Genomic DNA, 11,313 nt, shown 5'->3' on the forward strand with positions numbered 1-11,313 from the left:
AGACGTCTCATCGTTTTGAGGAGTAGGGACATTAAGTGTGACTTGAATGTCACATAATTGAGGCTCGAATATGGGTATGGGCAGAAATCTCTTGTCCTCCCTATCTGAAAGATCTTGATCTTGAAACGGAAAGACATTTTCATAAAATTTTACATCACGACTAACGAAAATCTTTTGTGTTGCAAGATTATATATACGGTAGCCCACTTGACCATATGGATATCCTACAAAAAAAAATTTGTGTGCTCGAGTATCAAATTTATGAGAATAATGAATGTTGTGGGCATAGCAAAGGCATCTAAATACTCTACTATGATCATAGTTGAAGGTATTGCCATGGAGTAACTTATGTTGTGTTTTACCCCCTTAAAGGTTTGGAGGAGATGTGGTTAATGATGTAAGCAGTTGTAAAAACACATTCTCCTCAAAACTTAATGGGTAGAGAGGCTTAAAATTTGAAAGCTCTCACAACATTGAGTAAGTCTCAATGCTTGTGTTCGATCACTTTGTTTTGTTGAGGAGTTACAACGCAACTATGTTGGTGTTCAAACGCCTTCTCTTTAAAAAAAAAATTGCATATCATTTGAAAAAAAATCAACATTATTGTCAGATCTAAAAATTTAGAATCTTGTTATTGAATTGATCTTCCACTAACAAGAAAAAAAATTAATCTATACTATGGCCTCTGTTTTATGCTACATGAGATGAACCCATATAGTTCTAAAGTAGTTGTCCACTATTATCAAGAAGTATTGTGGTCCAGATAATGAGAAAGTTTGATATCCGCCCCATATATCATAGTGGATCAATTGAAAAGGTTTATAAGAGGATACTGATCTGCATGGAAAAGAAAGGTGGATTTGCTTGCCTATGTAGCAAATATCATAATGATTGTAAGGAACACAATCATTCACTTTATTGTAATTTATGAGAGTTTGCAGTCTAGAATTAGAAAGATGTCCAAGTCTAAAATGTCAAATAGTGAAATTAAAAGATGAAACATTTAAAGAAATATTATCATTGATCTCAAACACATAGAGTCCACTATGTCACTTGCTCCAATCTTCTTCTTTGAGAGGGTCCTTAAAAACACAATAATCATCATAAAAAATAACATCACACCTCAGATCTTGAATTAACTTACTCACAAAAATGAGATTGAATCTAAATCCAAAAACATAGAGAACATTTGAGAGAAGGGCATTAGGCGCCAACCAAGCACTACCAATGTGGGACACATGAGTATAAGATCCGTTTGGCAAGCCAATGAGAGAAAAAATGGTGGGTGTTGGTAGAATGAATTAGTAATATGATCTGTCGCACCCGTGTATATGATCCATTTTTCAGACCCACTCTAATTAGATAATTGTTGTTGAATAAGCTGGTGGAGAGGGGGTGTGGTTTCAATGCCTTTATGAAGTAACATTGCTAATTTGGCTTTCATCACGTCTTCTCTCTTGACCTCTGGCTCACTTTGGGTAAGTTTTGTCAAGAAGAAATACATCACCTATAACACTGTGGACATTTAGATCATATTCACATGGTTCGTACTTCTAGAAAGGCATGCTATTGGGCTAGCAGTCGATAAAGGAATCAGTATCTTGGCACTTAAGGGATGAGTGCACAACCCGCTCTTGGACAGAGCCTTGAAGCAGCAACATTGTCTTAATCCTAACCATCTTGAGGGAGACTTATGGACGCATCAAGGCCAATATTACTGACGTCGTGGCTCAGTATCATAGTTCCCAACTTCAGAATTATAGTGAAGACCACATACTTTCACTTAATGAATGTCCCAGGCATGGCCATCACAACATTGTGCAACCATCACAGTGGGAGAGACAGTAGGGTGAGGTTACTCCTTAAGTGGGCGGATGCCCAGCCCCCTCTCTTTCGTGTTGCTGAGTAACTTGACTCTATCGTACAGGTGGCAACTTACTCGATCCATGAGCACCACTCTAAAGAAAATTAATGCAAATGGCTTCAATCTTCTTTTGCACCTTCCTGGGCATAAGATAGATCGACAAAAAGTATGACGGGATCGTTGCCAACACATACCTGATTAACGTAACCCGACTCATGATGGACAAGTAATTTTCCCTCAATGCTTGTAGCTTCATTTCGATCCTGTCAATAATAGGTTCCCATGTGGATGCTAGGATTCTGGGGTTACTAATAAGTGCACCAAGGTAAGATACGGGCAGGGAACCTAGATGACAACCAAAGATCTTTGTGGCAATGGCTTAGATCCTCACATCAACATTGAGGACTGTGACTCGACACTTCTGCTCATTAATATATATACCAGAAATGAGAAAAAAGCAGTGGAGAATGACAACGATTTATGTCATTTGTTGGATATTTGCCTCTCCGAGAAGAATGTCATCTGCATGCATGAGTGTTATACACAGAAAACCATTTATTGTGCATCCTTGATGTAGGCCTCGCTGCATTTTAAACTGTTGTCTGACTGGCCATTGATGCAGGTCGCGATTTCAGCTGAAGTAATGAGAGCTTTGCCCCAACTAATCCATTTGTAGACGCATCCCTTCATCTCTAACGTTTGCAGCAGGTACTCCAAAGAGACCGACAGCTTCAACATAAAGTGTGATCTACGCGAGTGGGAGATGTTGTGTAGGAGCTCATTGGCAACAGCAATTCACTCTTGTATATGGTGACTGGGCAGAAATGCCTTCTGTGAGTTGTCTATTACCTTGTCTGCCACCAGTTTAAATCTATTAGCCAGCACTTCTGCAATAATCTCGTAAACTGACCTTAGCAGAGATATGGTTCAAAAATCTTCCATGTCTTCAGCAACCGCTTGCTTCAGGAGAAAGAATAAGATTGAACCTAGCGAATGAATTAAGAACTATCCAATTCACGTGGAACTCGTGCAGGAGCTGCAATAGGTCATCTTTTAGAACCCTAAAACCACTTAAAGATGTCGACTGGAGACTGATGAGTTGTGGAGCCTGATTCAGAGTCTTTTGCCCTTACAGTAGGGGGTCCGGGGGCTCCCCCCGGTGCAGGTCCGCCCCTGGTGGGGGCTGTAGGGGGGCAGCGCCCCCCCTGGAAATTTTTTTTTGGGGGTTTATGTGTGGAACCCAATTTCTTTTTTTGGATCAAACCCGACTTGTTTAGGTTTGGTGTTGTCGCTCTTGCCTTATAAATTCTTTTTTTTCTTTCTCTCTTGTAACAGTCGAAAAGAGCAATAAAAGTTTTTCTCTGGGGGTGTGGGTTTTTACCCTCTCTCGGATTTGAGGAGAGGTTTCTCCACATAAATCTTTGTGTTTTTGTTGTGTTTAGATTGATCATTCTTGTTTATTGTTTCCTTCGGTTGTTTCTTGCCTGCAGTTTTTCTAACAAAAATCTGTCGGTCCCAATGCCTGATCAAAAGAGAGAGAAATTTCACTGTTGATGATAGTTCTTCGTTGAAGAAATGTTGAAGCCTAGGGTTGTCTTTGTTGAAGATCTTGGTGAACAAACCCATCATTTACACTATATTCCAAGAAATACACAAACACGTGTAAGCTAATTTTTATAGTTAAGATGTATGTCTTTCTAGGGATGGCAGTGGACCTGGGGGGGGGGGGGACTCGGTCTCCACCCCTTCCAGTCTCAAAATCCTGCCTTCCATCCCTGCACTGGTTTTGATTTTAACCTCCATCCCTTTTTCATATCCTCCCTCGGTCCAAACGAGGTGGGGGTGGGGCCCCGTTTTTCCTCCGTCCATTGCCATCCTTAAAGAAGGATTGGAAACGGGGTGGGGCAGGGCAAAGCGGGGATCAGAACAGGAATGGGGCGGGGGAAAGCATAAGTCCACCTCCGCACCGGTTTTGATTTTAACCTTCATCCTTGTTTCTTGTCCTCCATCCCTGATACAAACAGGGCGAGGCAGGGTGGGCCCCGTTTCGCCCTGCTCCACTCCCATCCCTATGTCTTTCTTGTGTTTGGTCGAGAAAGATGTCATTGACTTTGTGCAAATATTGGCTACTATGGCTCGTACCATATAGGGGTGGCAATTTCTGACACGACCCGCAAACCCGACCCGCCAACCCGCCTCTTAGGCGGGTTCGGGTTGGGCTTAAGCCAACCCGTTTAATAAACGGGTCGACCCGCGTAACCCGTTTATTAAACAGGTCGGGTTCGGGTTGGGGGTATGCCAACCCGCCAACCCGTCTGCCAACGCGCCAACCCGATCCGTCAACCCGCCAACCTGAAAACCCGTTTACCTGACCCAACCCATTTATTAAACGGGTTGACGGGTCGTGTCGGGTTACCCATTTATTAAACGGGTCGGGTTCGTGTTTGCCACAGCCAACCCGTTTAATAAACGGGTCGGGTTCGGGTTGAGGTATGCTGACACGCCAACCCGCCAACCCGACCCGATTGCCACCCCTAGTACCATACGTTTTAGTAGACGAGTAGATTTTACCCCTTCTTTAATCAAGTCTTATAGTTTATAGATATAATCTACATGTTAATTCTAGTAAAGCACGTCGAATAGGTAATTATAGTCTGCAAGCAGGTCTTAGGATACTTCAAAAGTCAACATCTCACAATGCATCAAAGTTTCACAATTGAAACAAAAAATCAGATTTTTATATCTATACAACTTCATTCATACTCTGTTTCTCAGTAAATATGTCACGCTAAACGCATTTATGGGGACCTTCACTTATGATTTTGTACTAAATAGTATTGTTTTACCCTTTAGTAAATTTTTGTAACTCATTAAGTTATAATATCCTGAGCTCAAATTGTCTACTTCTTCAACAGTTGAGCCTTGAGTATTGACATTTCAAGTAAAATATGATGTTTTCTTATCCAGACGGCAACAGTGGCGGACCCCGACCCATTAATATAAAGACTAATTCCTTAAAAAGCTGCCTTAACATCATAATTGCGATACCCCAAAACACTTTGGGTGATCGGTAGACAACAATTACATTTCATGGAGATACTTTCTCATGATTGACTGCAAATTAATTGGGAGGTGCAAGAGGGGGGAGGAAGAAACACGTCAATGGCTGTCTTTTTCCAAATAATTTAGTTATTTTGTCTTTTTTCTAACAACTTGAAACCAAAATGATCGCTCACACTCACTCTTTTATATATATATATATATATATATATATATATATATATATATATATATATATATATATATATATATATATATAGAGAGAGAGAGAGAGAGAGAGAGTAAGGAGTAGATGCATCATCACTTTCGAACCAAAATGAACTAATGTGAAGCGTCCATCGCCCGCATGATGGACGCGCCGCGCTTGTTTCCTCCAAACAAGGGCTTTAGCGGTGACAAAAGTCACCGCTAAAGCTCTCAAACCTTTAGTAGTGACTTGTGTCACTGCTAAAAGTCGCGTACAAGACCTTTAGCAGCGACAAAAGTCGCTGCTAAAGGTCCAATTAAAAGTCACCGCTAAAGGTCTTCTTCGGCGGAACATGCACGGAGCGTCCATCACACGCTCGATGGACACTCTACACGAGTTCATTTTCGTCATGTTCGAAAGTGATCATGCACCTATGACTTTTTCTATATATATATATAGTGACCCGTATCATCAAATGGGTAAAGTGTCCAAACATTTTTGGCCACTTGTTTGCCGTTGATTGTGTGCGCGATCAGCAAAATAGGCTTTTTTATTCTTTCTTAGACCTTTAGTGGCACTTTTGACTGCTTCTAAAGGTTCAAAATTCAATTTTTATGTGCAGCATGTGGTATCTCGTCCAACCCGAGTTTGACAAAAACCTATTCATAGATACAGTTTTTGTGTGTGTGTGTATATATATGGTTAGCTAAAATATGTAAACCAATCAAATTTGTAAACTGGTATGCATCGATATTTTCATAGGTTTTTTTATTTTTTTTAAAATTTTACCATACGAATGCGATCTAAATGCATGGTTTTATAGAAATAGACTCTTGAATCATCTGATTACGATATATAAGAAGGATCTTATAAGTCTTAAAAATCAATGGCTTAGAAATATTTCATAAATATGCAAGCATAAAAAAAATCATATTTCTCGATCTGATTATGATGATCTGATAGTCGATTCCAAGTAAATGAATCATGCCGAATTCGTCAATAGGCTTAGATTTGCAAAAAAAGACCTATGAAAATCTTAGTTCATATCAGTTTACATATTTTTCTAATATATATATATATAGAGAGAGAGAGAGATGAAAACTTACAAAATGGTAGATTTTTAGTGTTTTTTTTTTTTAAAATTTGACCCCATAGATGCATTCAGTATAACTGATTTACTAGAAATCGATACTTGGATCATGCATTTTGGATGAAAAATTAGTATTTGGATCTTAAAAATTTTATGAAAATTTGATTTTTGAAACCTTATAAAAAACTGCATCGGAATCAAAAGATCCAAAAAGTGATTATTACAAAAACAAGCATATAGATCATATTTGTGTGGTCAGAATTTTGGAAAAAGAAAGCATGTTTCATTTAGCACCATGCCCATTTTTTAGGTTTTCATTTTTCTATATATATATATATATATATATATATATAGTCATTAGAAAATGAGAATTGCAACATGAGCACTAGAATATGAGAACTAGAAATATAGGCATTTCCAACACTTTTTTTTGCAAATCTAACCATGGGGATGTGCTTGCCATGGTGAATTTGCTAGGAATCAACAATTAGATCGTGTTCGAATTTTATGAAGATTATGAGCCATTGATTTTAAAGCCTTAAAAATATCTTGTTTATGAATCAAAATTGGATGATTCAAGTGTGGGTTCTTATAAAACCAAGCATGTAGATCACATCCATATGATTAGATTCAAGAGAAAAAAATAAAAAATCCATGAAATCATGGTTCACCCATTAGTTCTCATATTTTTAGTTCTTATATTCTATTGGCTACTAATGAAGGTACAAAACTAATGAGCTAAAAATCATATGTGAAAGTTGTATCGACTCAATCTAACCACATAAATGTGTTAAATATGGTTTGTTTGCTATGAAACATTCCTTGGATCGTGTGTTTTTTCTGATGTAAAAATGTGAACTATAAAATCAAGTGCATAGTTCTCATCTGTACAGTCAGAATTTAAAAATAAAACCAAAATAACCTGAAAAACGCATTTAGCCCGTTTTATTTAGCATATTTCATAGCACAGACCCATTACTCTGTATATATAATATGATTGAAAATTTAACAAAATAAACCTCGAAAATAGACTTAGACCATATTCGTATTCCTATGAACATTATCAGCACTTGCAGTAAGCTTTGACTTGAAATCTCCAGTAAAGAGATAGGATACGAAGTAAAGATAACAGGAAGATTTGACGTGCACGATAGACCCCGTTCCTTCACTCTGGATGTGGCTCACTTTTCCAAACTAATTTGTGCCACGATACATCACTCATCTACATCCATACAAGTCGATGGCAAGTGGTGTATTTAACGTAAGAGTGCCATGTTTGATGCTTTAGGTTTATATTTGTATTGTTCAATTGAGCCAATTGATCATAATATGTAGTCTTTTCTTTCTTTTTTTGAGAAGTACTTGATCATATATATATAGTTAGCAAAACTCTATTTAAAACATTTTTTTGATAAAAATTGAAAGCTAATAAAAAAATGAAACTTGTTCTTTATGGGGAATCATTTAGAACTCGAAAAAATGCATTAAAAAAAATGCATCTCAAAAGAACTTGATTATGGATCCAATTCTATTGAATCTTAAGTTTGGATCACAGTCTTGAATTTGAATCTCCTACTTGATTTTCAATGAAAGATCTCATATATGTCCAATTTTTTACCCTGTTCTATATAATCATAATCAAATTAGACCTGTCAAAAAATTTTGCCGATTTTCTTATAACTCATTTTTTTAACTTAATAAAAACTTCTTTTAGATAGTGTGTTTGAACGATCTTTTGCCATTTCATATATTGCTAACTATGTTTTTTGATTGGCGTAACATTAGAACAGAATACCTAAAAGTTTTCTATGTTTCACATACACTTGTTTAATCCATTTCAATAAACACCACTGAATGTGGAGCATCATCCAACAATGTGGTGGTGTCAACTCTGCGTTGCATCTAGGCAAGGTTGCTTTGTAAGACAAGACTACATTTACACAAATTATAGTGAAGAACAAATGGGTTTTCTTACCCATTCTAGAAGTGTCTTGCTTTCAATTGCATTAACCTTTTCTCTAATATGTCGATAGCATAGTGACAAATCTCGAGATAATATCGTAAGAATTTATCCAAAAAGTTAAAAAACGGTAATTTCTTGAGGCATTTTCAATTTCTAGTCAAAAACATAAACATTATGTTTTAAATGTGATATTTATGTTTTTATTAGCTATTTACCATGAAAAGCATGTAATTTTATTTTTTTATTTTAATTTAGTTTTTTTTGTCAAGATTTTGCCAAAAAATCATGAGATTTTCAAACAAATTTTAAATTCTTTTTTCTTTTTTGGCTGCCCATATTATGTCGTTTTTAACTTTTGTCACTATGGTCCATAGGATGTCGTCACTTTGGCTTGGTTCCATCCTTAGCATTAAGAAACGAGAACTAGGCATCTATGACAATGACAATCATACAATTGATATTTTGACAGGCTACAATACCCTCTTTAATTTTTTTATTTTTTTTTACTGGGAGAAACCGCCCCAGGCACAAAGACCTAGCCACTCTGGCTCAGCCTGCCATACTACCCTCTCGTCTCTGTCCATGTCAGCGTAAAACTCTGAACCTCAGGAAGTCTTCAAGCTTCGGCTTAGGAAGGGAGTGACGGCCCATGAGATTTGAACCTAGACTGCCTGTCAAACGGTCTTTGGTGTCCTCTTTAATTTTATTATTCTCATAAGGGTGTGGTGCGCTATCTTATTCTTTTTAGGAAAAATCTAAAAGTTTTATTAAGAAAATATGTGAAAAAAAAACTGAAAAGACTAACAAGTTTCGTCTCTATCAGCATATATAAAGAGAGAGACGTGTAAGAGAAAGAAATGGGTAATCAGACTTTTAACATTAGATCTATCTAAAAATTGTCCCCATCGAGGAGGATCCGCTGCACCTTATCGCCTTCCATCATTTCTTGAGCCCCCACAACTGATGTTGAAAGATCAGGTGCAATACGATTGCACAAATATTTCTGCATTAAGTGCTTATTGTACAAATTTTGTGCCATGTGATTGCACTCACAACTGACAGGCCCTATCCTCGAGATGGAGGGTGATCAGGTGCTGGGCACACTAAAAGTGTGCCATCACATGGCACCTGATCCTTTTTAAGTCCAACAGGTCAGCTTAGCCGAGAAGAATGCATTGTCCCCTGAATGTTCAAGACAGAGACAGGCTTAGCCTGCCATACTATCCATGTCGGCGTAAAACTTTGAGGGCTTTCCCCTCAACCCCAGAAAGTTGCCAAGCATCGGCTTACTCTGGGGTGACGCTCATGGGATTTAAACTTAGACTGCCAGCTGTCAAATGGTCTAGGCCCCCATCCCACTAAATTATAAATATGTAATTTATAATACAAAAATACATGCATTATTACTAAAATTAACATATAAGTGTGTTTAACATTTCTTTAAAAATTTTGTATAATAATAATATTATAACTTTATAAAATTATATAAGTGTCTATATATATATATATATATATATATATATATATATATATATATATATATATATATATATATATATATATATATATATATATATATATATATATATATATATATATATATATATATTTGATTTACATGAACACATATTCTGCAAATATAAAAACTGAATATATTAATTTTAAATACAGATTTCTTATATATATATATATATGACAAACATGTGCAATTTCAAAGTTTCAATGTTTTTAATTATAGAAAAAGAGTAACTTATATTTATAGGCAAAAAATGACTAACCCATCATGACTTATTAACCATAAAACACCGGCTAATTTCCGACTAGCAAAATGTTATAGCTACCGCTACATATATAACCTACGCTTGCTAGAATATTGGGAGGGTGCCAACATATAAAATCTAAAAATCAAACAACCAATGCAATGCAAAGTACAATATGGGCCAAGAAGATTAAAATAACTAGTGTGGGACATGACAGCATCCTCTGGAGTGATTCATTCTCTTTTCTTCTTTGATTAGTTTCCAATTTACAACAAATTACTTGGCATACCTGCAACAACACCAACTACCCAGTTAATTTTTTTGTTTGTTTTTAGTCTTTAATTGGAAGAGGCTTGCATACACCTATGCAAGTGCATCACCCCCCCCCCCCAAAGCAAAGTCACCATCAGTGTTATAAAAAACATGCCTTGAGGCGCAAAAGGTGCACCTCGCCTTGAGGTGTGGCCCTCTGTGTCTCAAGGCGCAAGCACGAGGCGTGAGGCACAAAAAATTTTATTTTTTTTTAAGATTTTTAAGACATAATTAACAAGATTTTTGTACGTTAATCTCATATCTTTTCCAGTTATTTTAGTTATGTAATCCGTTTCTTAGTATATTTTAACTTTTGTTGGTTAATCTCATGTATTTTCCGGTTATGTAATCAGTTTTTATATGTTACTTAAAGTAACATATAAAAGTAACTTACTTTTATATGTTAATCTCATAATTTTTAGAATAATCTCATATATTTTAACTTTTGTAAGTTAATCTCATATATTTTTCAATTATTTTAGTTATGTAATCAGTTTCTTAGTATATTTTAACTTTTATTGGTTAATCTCATATATTTTTATGTAATCAGTTTTTATATGTTACTTCAAGTAACATATAAAAGTAACTTACTTTTATATGTTAATCTCATATTTTTTAGAATAATCTCATATATTTTAACTTTTGTAGGTTAATCTCATATATTTTCTAGTTATTTCAGTTATGTAATCAGTTTCTTAGTATATTTTATTTTTTGTTGGTTAATCTCATATATTTTTCAGTTATGTAATCAGTTTTTAGTTACTTTTATATGTTAATCTTATATTTTTTAGTACTTATTTGAGATTTTTTATTTTTTATTGGTTGTTATTTCATTAATAAAGCATATTTTTATTTATTTGTATTTTTAGATATTTTTTATAATTTTTTTAAAGTTTTCAAAAAAAATTGAAGCTTACGCTTTATGCCTCGAGACTTACATTTTTCCTCGGTTTTTGGTAGAATGCCTCAACCCTTTTCACAACACTGATCACGACGTTGTTCAGATTAACCAAAAATCTAAGGTATTATGTATTAATCATCTTTCCACCAATGTCGATGACCAGATAGGCTTTCTAA

This window comes from Nuphar pumila, chromosome 7 (assembly GCF_984573655.1).
Source record: "Nuphar pumila chromosome 7, dmNupPumi1.hap1.1, whole genome shotgun sequence".
In the NCBI taxonomy this organism is placed as follows: Eukaryota; Viridiplantae; Streptophyta; class Magnoliopsida; order Nymphaeales; family Nymphaeaceae; genus Nuphar; species Nuphar pumila.